A 20,898-nucleotide genomic window follows, 5' to 3' on the forward strand; every position below is an offset into this window, starting at 1 on the left:
ACAATTTTGACACACTTTTGCCATCATTAGTTTTGTAGATCAGTTTTATGACAGCTTATCTCAAAAGATGTGGAATTATGACAGCTTGTCTCAAAAGATGTGGAATTTCATTTGTTATTGAGGAAGCTTTTGAACGTAATGTACAATGACTCCTCTTTTCAGTTCTTTAATGTCTGCACGGGATATTCGGTCACCCCAAGGCTTTTTCTTTTACATTTGTTGAATGGGCTAGTCTAACTGGATACATGTCCATTTTCAGTAGAGGCCTGGGGAGATGAGCTCCAAGACAAACAAAACAAAAAAACAACAAACAACAACAGTAGTCATATATACAACGCATAATAAGAAGTTATGTACCTACCATAACGTTCCATGTTAGTTGTCTTCTCTCGCCTTCTTTCTTGCTTGATGGGTTCGGAGCCGATCCCTCGGCTCCGACTCGGCACTTGCTAAGCTCGAGAGTCACTTTTACCAGCTCGAGGCAGCCCCATATCCCATGATGCAAGGCGGTAAGTACCCAGATCTCGTTTGATGACAAAGGGCAATAGCACCAGGCACAAAATACTTCCCAAAGGAAGAAGAAAACTACAGATGGAAGAAGGACCAGGTCTGAATGGTCTTCAGCATAACAGTTTCTTATAACAAGGTCTGTCCAGGCCAGGGGGAAGGAGGGAGGGTCGCAAGAAAGAAGGCGAGAAGACAACTAACATGGAACGTTATGGTAGGTACATAACTTCTTAATGTTAAGTTGTCAATCTCGCCTTCATTCTTGCTTGATGGGACCGCGTCCCTAGCACCTCTATCCTGGGTGGCTCAATGGAACAAACTCTTGAGGACTGTAGAGCCAAAACTGGCTCTGTCCCTGGAGGCCAAGTCCAATTTGTAATGGGAAACAAAAGTGTGAGGAGTGGCCCAAGTGGCCGCTGCACAAATACTGTCTAAAGGAAGTCTAGCTTGAAAGGCTGTAGAAGTAGCTAAGCTCCTAGTTGAATGTGCTTTAGGTTTTGAGCACAGCTGTTTTCCCCTGAGTAGATAAATTTCAGAGATGACCGAAGAAAGCCATCTAGACAAAGTCACTTTAGAAACAGGAAGGCCTTTTTTATTATCCGCATAGGAAACAAAAAGTTGATCAGATTTTCTAAATTTTTTTGTTCTGTCCAAATAATATCTAAGTTGACGGTGGACATCAAGATAGTGTAGCTTTTGTTCAGCTCTATCTGAATAGTTGGGGAAAAATACAGGGAGATCGATGGATTGATTCAAATTGTTCTTTGAAGCGACCTTGGGCAAAAAGGTTGGGTTAGTTCTCAAAGATACTCTGTCTTTGTGAAAAACCAAATAGGGGGGGTCGAACCGAAAGAGCATGAAGTTCAGACACCCTCCTGGCCGATGTAATAGCCACTAGGAATAAAGTTTTCCAAGAAAGATATTTCAGGGAACAAGAAACAGCTGGCTCGAAGGGGGGAAGAATCAAGGATGTCAGCACTAAATTTAGATCCCACTGAGGAGGAGGATTCCTGATTGGAGGCTTTAGTAGGAAAATTCCTTTCAAAAAGGCCCTGCAGAGCCTATGGGACATAATATTATGATCTGCTATACCGACATGAAAATTGGAAATAGCAGCCAATTGAACTCTGACTGTGGAAGAAGAGGAGCCTGCATGAAAAATCTCTGCTAAGAAGTCCAGGACTGCCTGAACAGGGGCAGTAAAAGGATCAAAATTCTTGGCCTTAGCCCAATAAGAGAAACGTTTCCATTTGCTTGTATAAATCCTCCTGGTAGAGGATTTTAGCGAAGCTACTATGATGTCTCTAACTGGGTTAGAGATCAAAGGAAGCCTGGCTAAGGAAGGAAGTGGAGCAACCATGCTGTGAGGTTGAGAGAAGGGATTGACCGGTGCAGCTGACCCGATTGGTGAATCAGAAGATCTGGCACTGGGTCCAGATGCCACGGCTGCACCAAAAGGTGATGATGGAGGAACGGAAACCAAACTTGTCGAGGCCAGTAAGGGGCAATGAGAATCAATTTGGCTCTCAAAGCGGTAGCTTTCTGGATAACCTGAGGGATCAGAGGAAATGGAGGGAAGGCATAAAGAAGTCCCTGGGGCCAATCCTGGGTCAGAGCGTCTCTGGGGGGATGGCCTGATGGAGGGAAGAGGCAGAAGAAGTCTGGACATTTGCTGTTTTGGGGAGTAGCAAAAAGATCGCAGCATGGACGACCCCATTCCAGAAAAATCTCTTCCGCTATAGATTGCTTGAGAGACCACTCGTGAGGCATGAGAATAGCTCTGCTCAATCTGTCCGCTACAATGTTGGTTTTCCCAGGGATATGCGTTGCTACCAGAAACCGATGAGAGGAGATCGCCCATTGCCATAGTCTGAGCGCTTCTCGACACAAGGGGTAGGACTTGGTTCCGCCCTGTTTGTTGATATACCAAACTACAGACATGTTGTCTGTGTGGACTGCAATTGTCCCTACGGGAAGAAAGTCGTTGAGGGCTTGCAACGTTAAAAGCACTGCTCTCATCTCCAGGACATTTATGTGCAGATGGTACTCGAACGGCTGCCACGTCCCCTGAACCATCCTGCCCTGATAATGACCCCCCCCACCCGATCAGGGAGGCATCCGTGGTGACAGTGGCTATCGGGGATGGGGATACAAAGTACCTGCCTTGGTGAACCTGAGGAGATGTGATCCACCAAGCAAGATGCTCTTTGCATGTCTGTGTCACCAGAATCTGGTGACGCATTGGGAGTTGTTGGTATGACCATTGTGTAAACAGCATCCACTGAAGAAGGCGCATGTAGAATCGAGCCAGGGGAAGAAGAGTAATGGCCGCAGCCATGAGACCTAATACCTTTAGAACCATTCTGGCCTGTACTTTCTTGTTGGCCAGAATGATTCTGACATGACTCTGAATGTCTGAAACTCTTTGATCTGTAAGGGTAGCTGACATCCGAACAGTGTTTAAGTTTGTGGCTATGAAGGTAATAGACTGGCAGGGCAACAAGGATGACTTTTCGAAGTTGATCGAGATGCCCAAATGAGAACAAAGGTTTATTGTGTAATCCCTGGCTTGTGTAAGCTGATGCCTGGTGGTGGCTGACAGGAGCCAGTCGTCGAGATACGGAAACACCTGGAATCCTTGACGTCTCAGGTGAGCCGTGACCACTGCCATGCATTTGGTGAACACTCTGGGGGCTGTAGTGAGACCAAAGGGCAGGGCTCTGAACTGGAAATGACTGGACCCCAGCGAAGCGGAGAAATCTCCTGGAGCGTCTGTGAATCTTGATGTGATAGTACGCATCCTGAAGATCTATTGAGCACATCCAGTTGTCCTTCTGTAAGAAGGGCAGAATTGACTGAAGAGTGACCATTCGGAATCTTGTCTTCCTGACAGACTTGTTGAGTCTGCTGAGATCAATATTGGTCTCCAGTCTCCCGTCTTTGGGGACCAAAAAGAACCTTGAGTAGATTCTGGGCTCTGAATGGTCTGTTGTAACTGGCTGAATGGCTCTTTTTTGCAGTAGTTTTGAGACTTCTAACTCTGCAATTTCCCTTAGACCGGGTGGTACATCTGGAAGGGAACTTGAGGGGAAGGGACTTTCCTCGAAAGGAATTATGTAACCCTTGGATATGATCGACTGTACCCATCTGTCTTGAGTGAGGGAATGCCAGGCTTCTGGGTACAGTGATAATCTTCCCGACTGCCTCCAAGGAGGGACAGCCGGGCAACATCTCAGGGATGCTGAAAGGGCTTGTCAGAGAGGCTCTCTGTTTCCCTGGTTTTGGACCCCTCTGCCTCTAGAGCGTCTGTTGTTGTTACCCCCTCTGCCTCTAGGGGTAAACTGACCACGTGAATCCGGCGTGACTCCTTGGGATTTACGGAACCACATTTTCCCACCTTTCTGTCCTTTGGGATAAGGTCTAGAAGGGTGGAAAAACGGACTCCTACAGCAGAAAGAGTCTTGCCGTCCTGTTAGCACCTGGTCAAAGTTTCCTTCACCTGAGGGCCAAACAAAGCTGACCCATCAAAGGGAGAATTTGTGAAGGACGCCTTAAAGGGATCCGCAAAATCACATAGCCGCATCCAGGCTTGGCGTCTAAGAGCCACACCTGTACCTGCGGCTCTACTTGCTCCATCAGCAGCATAAGATATTAGCCGCATGGAGGAGTTTGCAATGGAATTAAGGGTTCCTAGCTGCGAAGCAATTTTCTCTTGAGCCCCTGCAGCTGTAGGATCCTGTACTACTTCACCCAGCTCCTTAAGGATATCCCTCTGGAGTCTGGTGAAGTGACATAGGTAATTCAGCGAACGCATAGCAAAGGTCGCTGAGGAAAACATCCGCTTACCGTACCTATCCATGGTCCTAGAGTCCTTATTAGGAGGATGGACGGGTATGGAAGGATCTGCAAGTTCCTTTTTGGTGGCCGCAGCCACCACCATGGCATCAGCGGGGACACCCTCCAGTTTCCCCTCTGTTTAAGGAGTTCTAGGATGTCTGAGAAGGAGACATCCTCAGAGGGGGATCTAGGGGATCCCTCTGACTCATCAAAGTCAGTATCCGAAGTGACAGACTCGGGGGAGTCTACATGTTTCCTCTTACAAGTCCTCTTCCTAGGAGGATCTCCCGAAACATCAGGAGAATCCTCGGAAGAGGGGGAAATTCCCAATGGGGAAACCTGAGGCGGAGGATCTCTGGGTCCTGTAGCAAGAGAAGTGGCAGAGATGTCAACAGGTACTATAGAGGGAGGAGCTACGGGAACAGACTGCTGACTGATACCAGTGGCCAGCACACTCTTCATCACCTCGAATGCTCCCCTCCCAGGCAGGTCCGAGAGAACCCGTTCGAAGAACTAGGAACTCCAGGGACCACCGAAGGGAAGTCTCGAGGCAGATGTCGGAGCCGAGCTCACCAAGGCCGAGGCTCCAAGGGGAAGAGTGGGCTCGGACAAGGGTCCGATGCCACTCACCCCCTCGGAGGAGACCATCGAAGCCCGACCACGAATCCCTCTAAGGAAGGTCTCAAGAGGAGATAAGAGTAGAGGCTGAAGGAACAGAAGGGATATCCGTCCTCCAGCCGTAGCAGTAACCATTCGAAGACTCCAACTCCAAGCTCTGGGGTAGAGTTGAAGGAGGAACTGTAACGGGTGTGGACCAACAGTCGTCTGTTGAGACGGACTATGTAATATTTGGGCCAGTACCTGTGACTTAAGTAATCTGCTGACCACTCTCTCTAGGTCATGGTCTGAAAGTCTGGATGACCTTGAAGATCGGCTCCGATGGCTCCGTTCGAAGAAGAGGTGAAGCCGGGCCAAAGTATCGGCTCCAAGGAAGGAGACCTCGACCTCTTCCTGGAATGAGCCATCGGAACCGATACTATAGATCCTGTCGGAGCCGACTTATCGGAGCCGACAGGAAGCCTCGATGTATCGGCTCCAGCCGGAGCCGATACAGCCACAAAATAACGGTGTCGGAGCCGATCGGAGCCGACACCGATGCCTGTGCCACATGGTGGTCGGAACCGATCGGAGCCGACACGAAGTGGTCGATGCAGGTTCGGCACCGATAGCCATCGGTGCGAAGGCTTTAAGCCAGAATCGGCTCCAGCGGGCCGATCTCGACTGAGCAGTCGGAGCCAAAACCGCAGGCTTAGACACAGAAGCCTGGGCCTTGGAAGATTTAGCTGATTTTGATGGAGCCGACTTGGCCGGAGAGCCCTCCGGCAAGAAGGCCCCTAAGTATCAGCTTGTTGCGTCTTTCCTGCAGGACTCTCTGGCTGAAGGAATGACAAATAGCACAGGAGTCCTGCAGGTGAAGAGGCCCCAGGCAATACAGGCAAGAAGTGTGACCGTCTGTCAGAGACATCTTCTGACAGCACGAGTCACACTTCTTAAAACCTGAGACCCTCTCCTTTGACATGGTGCTTCACAAAACACACACACACACCAGTCAAAAAATTAACAAATAAAATACCAAAGAGGTATTCCTATAAAACAAACACACACACCCTAACAGGGAGGGGATGGGATGGGTAAAGTTTGACTAAAAAAAATTAAAGAGACAGGGATTTTCTGTCAGAAAATGTAAATAATTAACTTATAACTAACAATTAAGGGTTTTTTTACAAAAAGGGGCTTAAATATCAAAAAAGTGAATCACTTACCAGGAGCTGGTAAAAGGAGGACCTCATAAGCGAAGCGGCAAACGAGATCTGGGTACTTACCGCCTTGCATCATGGGATATGGGGCTGCCTCGAGCTGGTAAAAGTGACTCTCGAGCTTAGCAAGTGCCGAGTCGGAGCCGAGGGATCGGCTCCGAACCCATCAAGCAAGAATGAAGGCGAGATTGACAACTTAACATCACAGGTTAACACAGAATTTTCAGCGTGGGCAAAAATCATAACAATGCAAAATGCCAGTACAATACATCATACCGGTACAGCAGGTAGAGCCTTTCCTTACTATTCAGTCTGTCAACCTCTTCAGAGACGTTACTCGGGTCAATTGTGCCCACACTGTTACTCTTCAATTGGTAGTACCAACAGCCTTAGGAAACTGTACAATGGATGTCACTGCTGCAGCTTATTAAATAATGAAATTCCATAGCCCAAACATTCTGACTGATATTTTTTTGCGATGCTCCAGTTAAGTTGTCCTAGCCTGCTTAAAAGATTTATAGAATAACCTCCTGCCATCTCCTGTACCAGCAACTAACTATTCTCAATGCTGATGGCTTCAGAAACATTTTTAATCTTTTTCCTGCAGGGCATGATACTTTCAAGTTTTTAAACATGACTGTTTGATGAACTTCCACTTCCAACAGTCTGCAAAGAAGGCTCCTTGTAGAAGTGCTTACCTCGAGATGATACCAAAAAGGTCAACATTCTTCCATAATAAATACTGCTAGGAGTGGTTGTGATATTTCATGGATTACATGTAAATTTTCTCTAGTAAACTAAAAGGAATATCTGCCTCCATCTAAAGTGGAAAATTCAGGAAACTGGAATCGGCATGCACATAATGCACTGATGCTAAGGTTGTAAGGTCTTGCAAAGTAAGAGTTCATGCAGCAAGACTGGACAGAACTTGAAGGAAATTAACACCTATCCAAAAAATGATATGACAATTTGCAAAGACCTGATGCACCTAACAAACAATGGGATCATAGGAGGTTACTAAGTTAATGGCCCCGGGGCCCTTACAAGCCTAGCCAAGAGTTTATCCCCAAAAAGAAACTTCAGTCAGCATCCATCACGTCTGTCAATGAGGGACACAGGTGGAACCCCTGGAACAAATTTGTTTCCCATCCACTCAAGTTTGCTCTTGATGAGCAAGGTGCTCTGACATGTATGGGAAGTCTATTCCAGAGAAGGTGCAGCCTCTGGGAGACTTACCTCTCTCTCCAGCAGGTTTTGTTGATGTTGCATATAAGATTCAGGCCTTTTGAGCAGGTGATGCGTGAGGAGTTAGACTTACAGATATGGAGCATCTCTAGTAGGGCAAGGTCAGAGATTGCCTTGTAGGTGAGGCACAGATCACCCCTGAACAATCTGTACGATACCAAGTAGAGTGATAGTGATTTGAGCCTGTCTCTGCATAAGACAGGTGTTGGAGGCCATGAATTCTCTTTGTGAAGTATTTCAGTGGCCTTTCCATGTGTTTGGAGAGGTACATCACAAATGGGGCATTATACTCAATTACTGATCTAATGACGGAGGAGTACAGAGAGGTAATAAAGAATAGTTGTGTAAGAAATTATCATAATCTTAGATGTCCTTCTCTTCCATGTTGCAGTACTCATAACTGTAGGGAGGTTGCTGGCTGCAGCGCCGACATCCGGACAGTATACCAAATTCTTGCTTCAGGAGGATAAGTGTGACGTCCTGCGCCAGGGCCATAAACCGACATAGGTTATAAAAGTGACGTCTGCACGTACCCTCTTCAGAATGGACTGCCGCATACACTAGTACTCCTGGAGGTTTAAAGAGGGTCAAAGCTGGTAGACCCTAGAGATTCATATGTAGACTAGAATAAGGGTACTTGTTAGGCTGTGATTAGTGGAGAAGTTAAAAAGAAAAAGAGGGCAGGAAGACAATATGCCCACAGGCAAGTAAGGTATAATAGGTAGGTGAGCTAGAGGAGGCAGGAAGGGAGGGACTGAATACTGCAACATGAAAGACGAGGACATCTAAGGTTATGGTAAGCTCTTACACAACTATTCTAGGTCTTCTATTCACTTGTTGCAGTATTCATAACAGTAGGAGGGTGTATGATCCTGGGAGGAGGACTGGGGTCCTTGGTCAATGAGACCCTGAAGCACAGACCTGGCGAACCCAGCTCAAGCTCTGGAGGCTAGGTCCAGTTTGTAATGTTTGGTGAAGGTATGCACTGAGGCCCAAGCGGCAGCTTCTAGGATTGAAGCATAGTCAACCTCCTTGAAAAAGGCAGCTGAGCTGCCCTGGTAGAGTGTGATTTGACATGGCCCTGTAATGTTTTACCATGGGCAGAATAAAATATTCCAATGGACTGAGATCCATGAGGAAATAGTTTGCTTGGTGACAGTCTTCCCTAGAGCCCAAGGATGGAAGGAGATGAAAAGCTGATCAGATTTTCTAATACCTTTGGTTTTGTCTAAATAATACCTCAGTTGTCTGTGTACATTTAAAGAATGCTGGGTCCTCTCAGAGGCATTTTGGGGATTAGGGTAGAAAACAGGCAGGTTAATGGTTTGGTTTAATGAAAGTTCATTAACTATCTTAGGCAGGAAAGAGGGATTAGTCCTGAGGGCAACTCTGTCCTTGTGAAAACGAGGTAAGGAGGGATGGTCATAAGGGTTTGCATGTCTGATACTCTCCTGGATGAGGAAAGGGCCACTAGTAGGACAGTTTTAAGGGTGCACAGTTTTTAGGGTTACCGAATGTGCTGGTTCAAAAGGTGGCAGCGTGAGTTTTTCTAGGACAAAATTCAGGTCCCAAGGTGGAGGGATAGAATTCCTGGGGTGTCTGATATGAAGGACTCCTTTGAGGAACAGCTTGACCTTCAATCTAGAAGCCAGCTGTGGTAACATTCACAGACAGGCAGAGATGGCAGATAAATGGACTTTAACTGATGAGTAACTTAGTCCTGCATGAAGGAGCTAACACAAAAAAGAAAGGACCAAAGGAAAAGGAATAGTCATAGGTTCCTGGCTTTTCCTCTGACACCACCTGGAGAATTTAAAGATGCAATTTCTCCTGGTGCTAGGTTTCCTGGTGTTCTGCAGGACATGGAGTATGTCATAAGTCTTCTGAGTATAGGTGTCTGAAGGGGATTAGAACCCTGCCACCCATAAGGTCAGTTTCATGTTGTTCACTTGAGGGTGTAGTAGGGATACCCTGTTCTGCGTGAGCAAGTCTATTTGGTGGGATAACCTGTGGTGATTGCCCTTAGCTAGTAGGTAGAGAAGGGGAAAAGTACAGTTGTGTACACTTACCATAAATGTAGATGTTAGACTGTATTCACTGTTGCAATCATTACATTTGGGTTATCTGCTTGCAGGGTGCTCTCAGTCAGCCTGATTAACAAAGTCTTGGGTCCTGCATCAGTTGCTGTCCCTTCTTCCATGACGTCAGGTCATAAGGGGGTATAAAACAAGCAGCCGATGCCATTACATCAGTTTTTCTTGCCCCAGATGTCAGGTGCCCCCATACTGGGAAGCAATTAAATATAAAAGTACAAAGATATACCTCCAACTAAAAAGCAAATACACCAAAAAGGCTTTTAAGCATAGTAAAGGAAAGTAGAGGTATAGCCAAGAGAAGTTAGGGGGCTGGAGGGAGGGTAACCAGGACTGCAACAGTGAATACACTCTAACATCTACATTTATGGTAAGTGTACACAACTGTATTATGTTCTTCGTGTTTCACTGATGCAGTCATTACATTTGGATAGATTCCTAAAGCTATGGTTGGGAGGAGGAATTTATATAGCATTAGGGCCAGCTATAAAGGCCCTGCAAGACTGCAGTGGCAAAGCCAGCTCTGGATTTAGAGAAAATTGGCAAATGATAATGCTTGGTGAAAGTATGTACAGAACTCAAGGTAGCAGCTTCTAGGATGTCGCTGGTAGGGACGCCTCTGAGAAAGGCTGTAGAGGTAGATGCGGCCCTGGTGGAGTGAGGTCTGATCCCCTGGGGGATAGGTTTTTCCATGGTGCTTATAACAGAAATAAATGCAATGGCTTATCCATTTAGAAATGGTTTGCCAAATAGCCTTCCCCTCTGCCCCTGCAGCAAATGCCACCAGCAGTTGCTCAGATTTCCTTTGAGGTTTAGTCCTGCTCAAGTAGAATCTAAGTTGTCTGTGCACATCTAAGGAATGCAGTATCTGTCCCCCTTTATTCTGTGGATTGTGAAAGAAGGTTGGCAAATGAATGGACTGATTAAGAGCTACAATGGATACCACCTTAGGCATGAAGGATGGATTGGTTCTGAGGGACACCCTGTCCGCATGAAAGATGATGAAAGGCTCCACTGCCATAAGGGCCTGTAATTCAGATACCCTTCTAGCTGAAGTGACTGCTAAAAAGAAAGCTGTTTTCCAAGAAAGAAATTTTAAGTCTGCAGTAGCAGCTGGCTCGAAAAGAGGTAGAGTGAGTTTCTCCAAGACACAGTTAAGGTCCCAGGCTGGGGTTGGAGCTCTCCTGGGTGGTCTCAAATTTTTGGCACCTCTGAGGAACTGCTTGAGCAGTGGATGAGAGAAAAGGGGAGGTGCTGTGTTACAATGAGCTGAAATGGCTGAGGCGTGGATTTTAATGGAGGAAAAAGACAGGCCCCTGTGAAGCATCTCAGTTAAGTATTTTAAAATCTGAGGTAAATTGGGCGCTGCTGTGCTCATCCCTTTGAGATTGGTTCCAGGCACAGAATCTTTTCCATTTTTCAACATAAGATTTTCTAGTACTAGGCCTCCTTGCCTCTAAAATTATATCCATCACAGGTTTGCTGAGGGATGGTAAAGGAGAGATTTAAGTAATTAGCCAGGCTGCAAGGTTCAGTGTTAGAAGCTGAGGGTGCAGAATCTGATTCTCCTGCTGAGAAAGCAGGGAAAGAGTCTGAGGCAGGTGCCATGGTGTTGACCATGACACACTGCGCAGTGTTGGTACAGCCAGTCTGGAGCAATCAAAATCATCCTTGGTTTGTCCTGTTTGATTTTTAGTAGTACTTTGGAGAACAGAGGCAGAGGGGGGAAGGCATAAACTGATAGGTTTTTCCAGCTGAAGGACACAGCATCCACTTTCCAGGCTTGTTTGTGGGGAGTCCTTCTGCAAAATTTGTCCAATTGGTAGTTCTGGGGAGAGGTAAACGGGTCTATATCTGGGCTCCCCCATTTGCTTGTTAACATGTTGAAAAGCCTTGGTTCCAGTTTCCACTCGTGTGGGTCCATGAGGTTTCTGCTTAGTCCATCTGCCAGTGTATTTAATTTTCCTGGCAGGAATTGAGCTAGTAGGTGCACTTGGTAGCTCAAGGCTGTGTTCCACAATGCCATGGCTAGTCTGCAGAGGGGGTAAGAATGTGTACCCCCCCTGCTTGTTTATGTACCACATAACAGTGGTGTTGTCCGACTTTACCATTAGTTGTCCTGGAAGAAAGTGGTCCTTGAAGGCTGTCAGAGCATTCTGTACAGCTAACATTTCTTTTTGATTGATATGCAGGTGAATTTGACTTGGGTTCCATTTGTCCTGAATGCACTTCCCTGCCAGGTGAACCCCCCATGCATAGTTTGATGCATTTGTTGTTAGGGTTTGGGCCGCAGGGGGTGGTGTGAAAGGTAGTCCCTTGTTTTGGTGGCAGGCCTCTGCCCACCAAAGGAACTCTAGGCGTAGGCAAGGTATGATAGGAATCATTGTTTCTAGGTCTTGAGAATGTTGACACCATAGGCTTTTTAGATACCACTGTAGTTTCCTCATATGTAGTCTTGCATATGAAATTAGAAGAATGCAGGAGGCCATGAACCCCAAGGCTTGCAGTATTTGTCTTGCAGATAGCAGGGTTTTTGTGGCCACTTGTCTGAAGTAGGTTGTCAAATGAATTTGTTTCTCTGGCCATCTGGGAAGTTGTATTCAAGCTTGCTCCCAGGAATATAATTTGTTGACAAGGTACCAGGTGTGATTTCTTTTCGTTTATGGTGTACCCAGGACAAGTTAGAACCCTTTTTACAAAGGCTAGATGATTCAAATGTTCTGGCTTTCTGCCTGAATTAGACAATCATCCAGGTATGGGTATATTTGAATATTTCTTTGCCTGCAAAATGCAATAACTGGAATTAGGCACTTTGTGAATACCATGGGTGCAGTAGACAAGCCAAAGAGCAGTGCAGAGAACTGATAATACAAGTAAGCCTGCTTTGAAGCATAGGTATCTTCTGCAAGATTCCCTGATTGGGATATGCAGGTATGCCTCTTAAATCTAGTGTTGACAACCAGGCACCTTTGCCTAGCATAAGAAATAATTGGTGAAGAGTCAGCATCTTGAATTGTGAAATCCCCAAAAAGGTGTTTAGAGTAGACAGGTCCAGGATAGGACACCATGAATAGTCTTTTCTGGGTACCAGGAAAAGTCTTGAGTAGAAACCTTGTCCCTTTTCCTCTGCTGGTACCAGTTGAATAGCTCCCATGCTTAAGAGAGAAAGTACTTGTTTTGGGGCCTCTGCCCACTGATTTGTGAGTAGGTCCGACCACCCACTTGGTGTTGGCAATGTGTGGAAGTGAAATCTGTATCCCTGGGACATTATATTTAAAACCCATTTGTCCTGGGTAATGAGTTCCCAATTCTTTGCATGAAGAGCAATATTTCCCCCCAAAGGGGCAGTCAGTTGATAAGTGCTTGGAAATTTTAAAAGGAAGTCATTGAGACAGTTTACCATAGGGGTGAGTCTTATTATTCCCAGATTTGGAAGTGGAGTCCTCCCACTGCTTAGTTTTGAGAGTCCTCTGGGACAAAAACCTGGGTTTTTTGCTGTGTCTGGGTTTGGCTTGAAAAGACCTGGAAGGGGCTGGAAAGGACCAATTCTTAGTGGGCCAGTGCCTACTAAATCTAGGAGGCTGAACTTGTAAAAATCTTTAACAGTTTGCATAGATTTTGCTTTATCTTCCATCTTTTTAAGAACTTACTCAGCCTTGTTGCCAAACAGGCGTCCCTGAATTAAAGGAGCGTCCAACAATTTAGCTTTAACATGATCAGGCAAAGATTGCTACTTAAGCAAAGCACGCCTTCTGAGCACAGACCCAGTAACAGCAGCCCTGCAAGAGGCCTCTAAAGAATCAAAACCACATTGCAAAGTATGTTTTCCAACTTGTTCGGCAGAATGCATTAAATCCTTTAATTCTTTATTTTCCACACAGTCAGGAATCATCATTTTCTGTTTAAGCAGTCCAATAACATATTGCTGATACTTTAACATATGAAACTGGCAGTTTAAAGCCCTAATGGCCAATGTTGCAGAAGTGTAAACCTTCTTACCCCATCTATCCAGCGCCCTGGATTCTCTATCAGAAGGGGTAGGATTTTTAGCAGTAGAAGCCTTAATTGCCCTTGGGCCCCTGTGAAATAGTCTCTGGATCTGTAATAGGCTTTTTGAAAAAGAACTTGTGGGACTCGGGGACCCTGTAGTATCTGTCAGGTTTTGTGGGAGCAGGAGGCAGGGAATCAGTGGCCAAACTAGATTCTGAAAAAGCATCAACAACAATGTCCAGTACAGGAGGAATAGCTAAAGGCCTATGCTGAGGTCCCTAAGCCTCTTTTTTGAATCAGAAAAATCCTGGCTTTCCCAGTGGAAATGCTCCCTTAGAGTATGTAAGTTTTCCCCAAAAGAAAAATCCTTATGAGGGGAAGCAGAGGGAATGGAGTCCTCTGCATCAGAATCTTCATAAGTAGATAAGGGCAAATCCAGATCATCAGAAGAATCAGAAAAAACAGAATCCTGATCAGAAGATTCATAATCAACTTCAGTCCTAGGCCTCTTAAAAGGGGGGGGGGGGGGGGTTGGCTACCCCTGATTAGAGTTATCAGATCTTCAGCCATTTTTATTTGTTTTTTAGGCATATTGGCCTGAGCATGTGGCCTGGGCATCAGTTTTTTAGACATGGATTGAGATTTAGGCTTAAGTAAAGAAGGAGGCATTGGTTTAATATGCAAGTCCGTAGGCCTGAATACACCCTCAGAAGCCGGTGCCTGCACAGTGGCTCCGGACCCAACCAAGGTAGAGACATCCGCGGGTTCCATAGATGAAGCATCTCGCGGCATACCAGACTTCGAATGGGTCTCAGTAGAGGCCTGCGAATCAGAAGTAGCGGGTATCAGGGCCTGCAAAAGCACCCCACTGAGTACCGGCGGACTAGCGACCGGCTTAGGAGAAGCGTCGTCGGCAGTTTTGGACCTAGACGGCCTGTCTCTGTCTTTATCTTTGCGTTTTTTCGGAATTCCGGTAGTCAGATGGCTAACCGACTACATTTCTGGATAATTAAACTGAGAACCAAAATATTTAGAGGAGAAAATATACTGACAACGAATAGTGCGCTGATTAAATAAAGCACAAAACCGACAGCAAGGTACGTTGTGGTCAGGGCCTAGGCAAGGAATACAGTATGAATGAAAATCTTTATGAGGTATTTGCTTTCCACAAGTAATGCAATTATTAACTTTTACTGACATCGGTAAGGAGCAAGAAAAAGTTTTCCCAATGGGGTACTTAGCTTTAGTTGAAGACTTCGGTTCTGAAACTCGAAAATGAAAATTTCAGGAGTCGGCCAACCGGCACTTGCGAACTGCTTCTGCTTCGGGCACCGCACGGCAAGAAAGACTGATGTAATGACGTCGGCTGCATGTTTTATACCCCTGACGACCGGACGTCATGGAAGAAGGAACAGCAACCGACGCAGGATCCAAGACTTTGTTAATCAGGCCGACTGAGGGCTACCTGCAAGCAGATAACCCAAATGTAATGACTGCAACAATGAAACACGAAGAACATCCAATGCTGTCTTGGCCAGGAGGGGGTCACCAAAAGGATTTTTGGTTTGCCCTTCTGGATTTTGAAGACGACTTTCTGAATCAGAGTGAAGGGTGGAAAGGCATAGAGAGACATCCCCCTCCCCAAGGAAAGGAGAAGGTGTCCACTTCCAAGGCTTGTGGGTGTGGGACCCTTGTGCAAAATTTGGGCATCTGTTTGTTCTGGGAGTAGGCAAACAGATCTAGTTGTGGAATACCCTACTTGTGAATCAGATCTAGGAATACCTCTCTGTGAAGCATCCATTCATGACAGGGAGCTGAAGTTCTGCTTATAGAGTCTGCCATGACATTCTCTGCAGAGGGAATGTGCACCGCTACTAGATGGATGTTGAGAGTTGTTGCCGGAGTCCAGATTTGGATGGCTAAGCTGCAAAGGGGGTAGGATCATGCCCACCCCCATTAATGTCTCACATGACATCCAAATAGTCTGTGATCACCTTAAGAGTTCCTGGGAGCAGGGCTGTTTTGAAAGTTTGTAGGGCTAAATGGAGTGCCCTCATTTCTTTGATATTGATGTGGTCCTTTAGTCTAAGTGTGGACCATTTTCCCTGCACAGTGATCTGTTTTTGGTTGTGCCATAGTACTGCACCCCAACCCAAGTCTGATGAGTCTGTGGTGAGTTCTAGCAGGTGGGCAGGTACTTGTAATGGGAAAACCTGGTTGTGGTGGATGGCAGAGATCCATCACTGGCATTCTCTCTTCAGACACTGGAGTAGTGGAAGAGGAGTGTCCAAGGGATGGGAGTGTTGGCTCCATAACTTCTTCAAGATCCATTGGATCTTTCTCATGTGGAGTCTTGTTAGGGGTAGCATGAGTATTAGGGATGCCATGTGTCCTAGCATCCTTAGGAATTCTTGTGCTGGCAATAAAGTGAGACTGGCGAGTTTGAGGTATATGCCAAGATCCAGGGGGATCTGCTTTCCAAACTGGCAAATTGGAGTCCAACGTTCACTGCAGCAGAAAACTTCTGGGGAGGGTGTGTCCAGATGTCACTTTTATACCCTACATGGTTTATAGCCCTGGCACAGGATGTCACACGTACCCTCCTGAAGCAAGACTTTGGTACACTGGCTGGATGTCGGCACTGCAGGCAGTAACCTCATTACTGTTATGAATACGGCAACATGTGAATAAGCAGGACATCCTCCTTTTTCCTGGATGCAATCCCTTTACTTATGGGATGAAGCAAGTAAAAGGCTTTTCTGACCACTGCCGCTACATGATGGTTGAATGTGATGCTGTTAGGAACCTGAGTGCCCAGGTCTCACCACAGGTTGCGTGTTTAGGGGGTTGCCAGTGACGAGGGTAATCAGTAGGGGATGTGTTTTTGCCGAATGGTATGATACATTTTTTTGCATTTAGCTTGAGGCCATGACTTTTGCACCAGTCATTAGTTGCTGTGAGACCCTCTTGCAGTATATGTTAACATCATTTGAAAAGTCAATGACAGCACCCAACTTACAGTTGTCAGAAAACCTGGTTAGCCACAGGCCTTTTGTCTTTGCCTGGAACTCTGCGAAATAGATGCCAAACAGTAGGGGTTCCAGAACAGATCCCTGAGGAACTCCACTAGTGACAGGTCTGCTATCCGCGGTGGAGGTGCCTATTTTGACTTTAAGGGTCCTGTCAGTGAGCCAGATGGCCACCCACCAGATGAGATAGGGATTTACGCAAAGTTGTATTAACTTTTCAATGATGCCCAAATGGGGAACTGTGTCAAAGGACTTGGCCAAGTCAAGGTAAGCTGTATATACTGACTTTCCCTCATCCAGGGCCTTGGTGACAGTCTCAAAGAAGTCAACCAGGTTCAACAGGGAAGATCTGCCCTTGACGAATCTGAACTGGGTGGGGTCAAGTGCTTGGAGATTGCCTATGCCCTTGTTTATGAGATCCATAATAATATGCTCCACTGCTTTACAGATCAGACTTGTCAAGCTAATGGGGCGATAGTTTCCAGGGTCAGTAGTGGCACCACCTTTGTGCAAGGGAATGACAATGACAGTTCTCCACTCTGCTGGAATGAAGGCTGTGGTTGAATAGGTGCTCAATGGAGAAGTCAGTTCTTGCTGGAGATGGTGCAGAATACATCCTGGGATACTATCAGGTCCCATGGAAGCTGTGTTCTTTGGCTTGGACAGGGCCTTAACACTTGATCTATGGGGATGTAAGGTGTGGGCAAGTATCAGGGAAGTCGAAAGAGCCTTTAAGGGGGACGGGGGGGGGGGGGGTTGCGCTGAACCCATCTGTTAGCAGGTCGGCTAAGTCAACAAGATCAGTTTAAGTGATGCTAAGTACTAATTTGGAACACAACTGGGCTTTGCCACGGAGGTTCCTGACATAACTGAAGACTTTATGATTTCCCTTTGTTATGGAGGCTAGTTTAGATTCATAATTGGCCTTGGAGGTTTTCACTAGTGATCTAATTTGCTTGTTGAGGCTAAGGGGGGAGTTTTTCCAATTTGGAATTTGTTCCTTTTTACCCTCAGACAACAGTTTCTTCTTTTTGTTGTAAAGCCTGTTGATAAATGATGTCCGCCAAACAGGTTTGTGTTTCCTTGAGGAGCAAGTTTTAGTTTAATTGGGTATAGCTGAGTCCATAACGGCATGAAGACATAAAACTAAGTTTGAGCCTATGGTCATGAAAAAACAGCATCTTCAGAAGTGTGTGAAACCAGACTACTAAATGGACAGTCACAAACACTCATAAGAAATTCCAATATAAATTCAAACGCTAGATTATCAATAGCTGTAGCTGCAATTCTTGCATCATAAGAAAACTTATCTGATGAAACAGTATAGCAATACTGTTTTAGACCTTTGGCTATACAGCCTGAGCAAGCTACATGCAAATACTGCAGTATTAGAAGCAAACAGTGCCATTCGATACAGTAGGATGAGTACTCAACTACATAAAACATGGTATTCTACACAGTTGCCTGTAGAGAGAGGAAAAGAAGTGTCCACTGGGTTCTATAAACTGGTGTTTCCACAAGGTGTCACCTGTGTGACAAGCCACAATCACCTCCTCAGGATGGATGGCCTGGCAGTGGCTGCTTAGTCCTATCCTCCCTCAGCTCCTGCAGGAATCTGAGCCACTGACCTACTAAGCAAATTCTGGTTACCAGAAGCATAGTTATGGCTTTATCCCTCTGCGCTATGGAGCTGGCCAAAAATACACCAATCTTGACTCTAAGGCAATGATGACCCAAAGTAATGTTACATCTGCCAGTGTGAAAATGAAGAGGTCTAAAAACTAACACAAGTGCAGGGGCACAGGCCAAACTGAACAAAGTCAAAGAGGCGCACCAGTGCAAGAAAATGTTCCACGAACCACCAAAGCTAGGTTGCTAACAAAGCAGACAAATGAAAGAGTCAGTCAGTCAGATCATCTGATTGGCTGCTGAGAGACTTTTGTTTGTCTGCTTGCTTAGCAACCTAGTTTTGGTAGTTGATGGAACATTTCCTTGCACTGGTGCACCTTTTCAGTTTTGCTGTAGTGAAGAGCTGCTTCCTGCCCCAAATAGTAGTTGCACAGAACACAGAACCAAGGACTCCATAAAGGTGAAGGTGTTGCACAATTACAGACTGATACCTTAATCTGGCAAGAACTCAAAATGTCCTTTTTTATATTTAAGGTATCAGGACCTTCAAACTTCAGTGTACAACTTCTCTTGCTTAAAAAGTTGTGTTGTCAGTGTAACACATCATGTATTCTCTTGGGTACACTGGCAGAGCACCAACATTTAACTAGCTACATTGTGCTTCACAGGACAAACATATCAGCAACAAAAAATAAATAAATAAAAAAATAAAAGGGGTGTGTGTGTGTGTGTGTGGGGGGGGGGTGAGATTTCACTTTCTCCCTCTCTACTCACACATATACACCTAACATGCTAGCCTACAATATACTTGCCCCCCCCCCCTTTTTTTTTTCTTACCTTTAAATCTGTACAAATTAATATAAACAGAGGATGACATAATGGTTAAGGTGTTTACCTTAAAGACACAAGGTGCAGGATTTGATTCTTACAAGGGGACGTCCTGATGTCAGTCTAATGCGCCTTGACCGACGTCAGCCTTATACTTTGATATTCGGGCCGACCGAGGACAGCGGACTACCCAAGTGTAAGGACTGCAGCAATGTGAGATGAAGAACATCTGGCTAGGCTTCAAATGGCCCAAAAGGGCAGTTAGCCTAGTACTAATTTATGAACCTATAAAGAACTAAAGAAAAACAAAGCATATTTTTGTATGTTACTATTTACTCAACTGCAAAAATTGCTCTCTTATATAACACCTGTTTTACATTCAGACTGTTACCATAACTGTATCCTACTGTACAAATGAATGCCTTTGACATTCATAAACATTTACTTCTCTATTATAAACCTTTATCTGTTCTGTATACATATATATGTATTGACTTGCTACAGTGTTTATTTTTACTATATTAGAAATAGGTCCACGTGGGCCAGTCCACTACCTTGGTAAATAAATTATGCAAATTAGATACTGTGCACGTGTGAGTGAAAAAAATGGAATTTGCTTTAATGGCATCTAGGGTCACTGCATTCTCATGAAAATTAGCCAAGCAACTATTGTACTAGAAAGCATACTGATTTATGGTCATCGTGCTTTCTTAATGTAATAAAACTGGTGAATGAAATACAACTTATCTGGCTTTGAGCTGTAATAAAAAGGCTAGGAAAATAGCCAAAAAAAAAAAAAAAAAAACTACTGCAAAACTTTAGGAGAGAGACACGGCTTGCAGCATTCCTTGCATAACATGGCATCTATAAATGAGCTGCAAAATCATTTTTACTGCAAAAGTTCTCAGCTATCAACTAGATAACCTAAAATAAAATAGAAAGCCAGAGCAGTATGTAACATACTTCTAAAACCTACCAATTTACCACCTGCCTTCCTAAAGCTATCCACTTTGCTCAATAGCCCAACCTTACCACCCAATCTATCCAAGAATCTACAAGTCCCCTCTATCTAGAAACAATTCTACATTATTCCAAATCAAAAAGGAGGCCACTCCACTGACCTCTCTAACTATAGGCCCATAACCATTCTTTTCCGGCACTCTCTAGAATACTTGAAAAATGCATACACAAGCAGCTCAATTATCTTCTCCAAGAAGATCTACTCTCACCTACCCAACATAGCTTCAGCCCTGGCCATAGCACATCCTCTGCTCTAATCTCCTTCACTCATATTACCTCTCTAGCTAGAATCCTGTCTATTTTTAGACTTCTCCAAAGCCTTTGACACCGTATCTCAACCCCAAGCTATTCACTAAAATGTCTGATCTCGGTCTCTCCACTTCTACTCTCACATGATTCTCAAGCTACCTCAGCAACAGATAGCAATCCACAAAATGGTTCTCTTCCTTCTCATCCTTCCTCCCTGTTAATACTGGTGTACCTCAACGTTTCATTCTCAGCCCACTACTATTTAATATCTTCATAAACTGTCTTCATACTTCCTGTGCTCAGTCTTCTTTCATACAATACGTGGAGGATTCCACTATCATCTGCACTTCTAATAATCTTCCACACCTCCACGCTTTAACCCAAAACTCCTTCAACTCCGAACAGTGGCTAACTGACAAGCAACTTGTACTTAATCCCAAAAACAGGAAACTTCTCTTATTCCTCCCAAAATATTTCTCATCTTAAAAATCTGCATTTACTATCACATCCATTGACAACACTGTAATAAATGTGGAAATGCACACCAAGCTCCTGGATGCTATCACTGACGACCAACTAAAACTCAATCCACACATCCAAAAGTGCATAAAAAAAGACTCACCATAAATAGGCTTACTTTACACAAATAAAAAA

General features: G+C 45.1%; 1 protein-coding gene across 2 annotated transcripts in view; it reads right to left on the minus strand.

Moving 5' to 3' along the window:
- GSK3B (glycogen synthase kinase 3 beta) overlaps positions 1–20,898 on the minus strand; it is a 1,987,846-nt gene that overhangs the window by 1,142,310 nt on the left and 824,638 nt on the right. The gene's annotated exons all lie outside the window — the stretch shown is intronic.

The sequence above is a fragment of the Protopterus annectens genome, chromosome 5.part0 (genome assembly GCF_019279795.1).
Source record: "Protopterus annectens isolate FY-2018-M chromosome 5.part0, PAN1.0, whole genome shotgun sequence".
NCBI classification, from domain to species: domain Eukaryota; kingdom Metazoa; phylum Chordata; order Ceratodontiformes; family Protopteridae; genus Protopterus; species Protopterus annectens.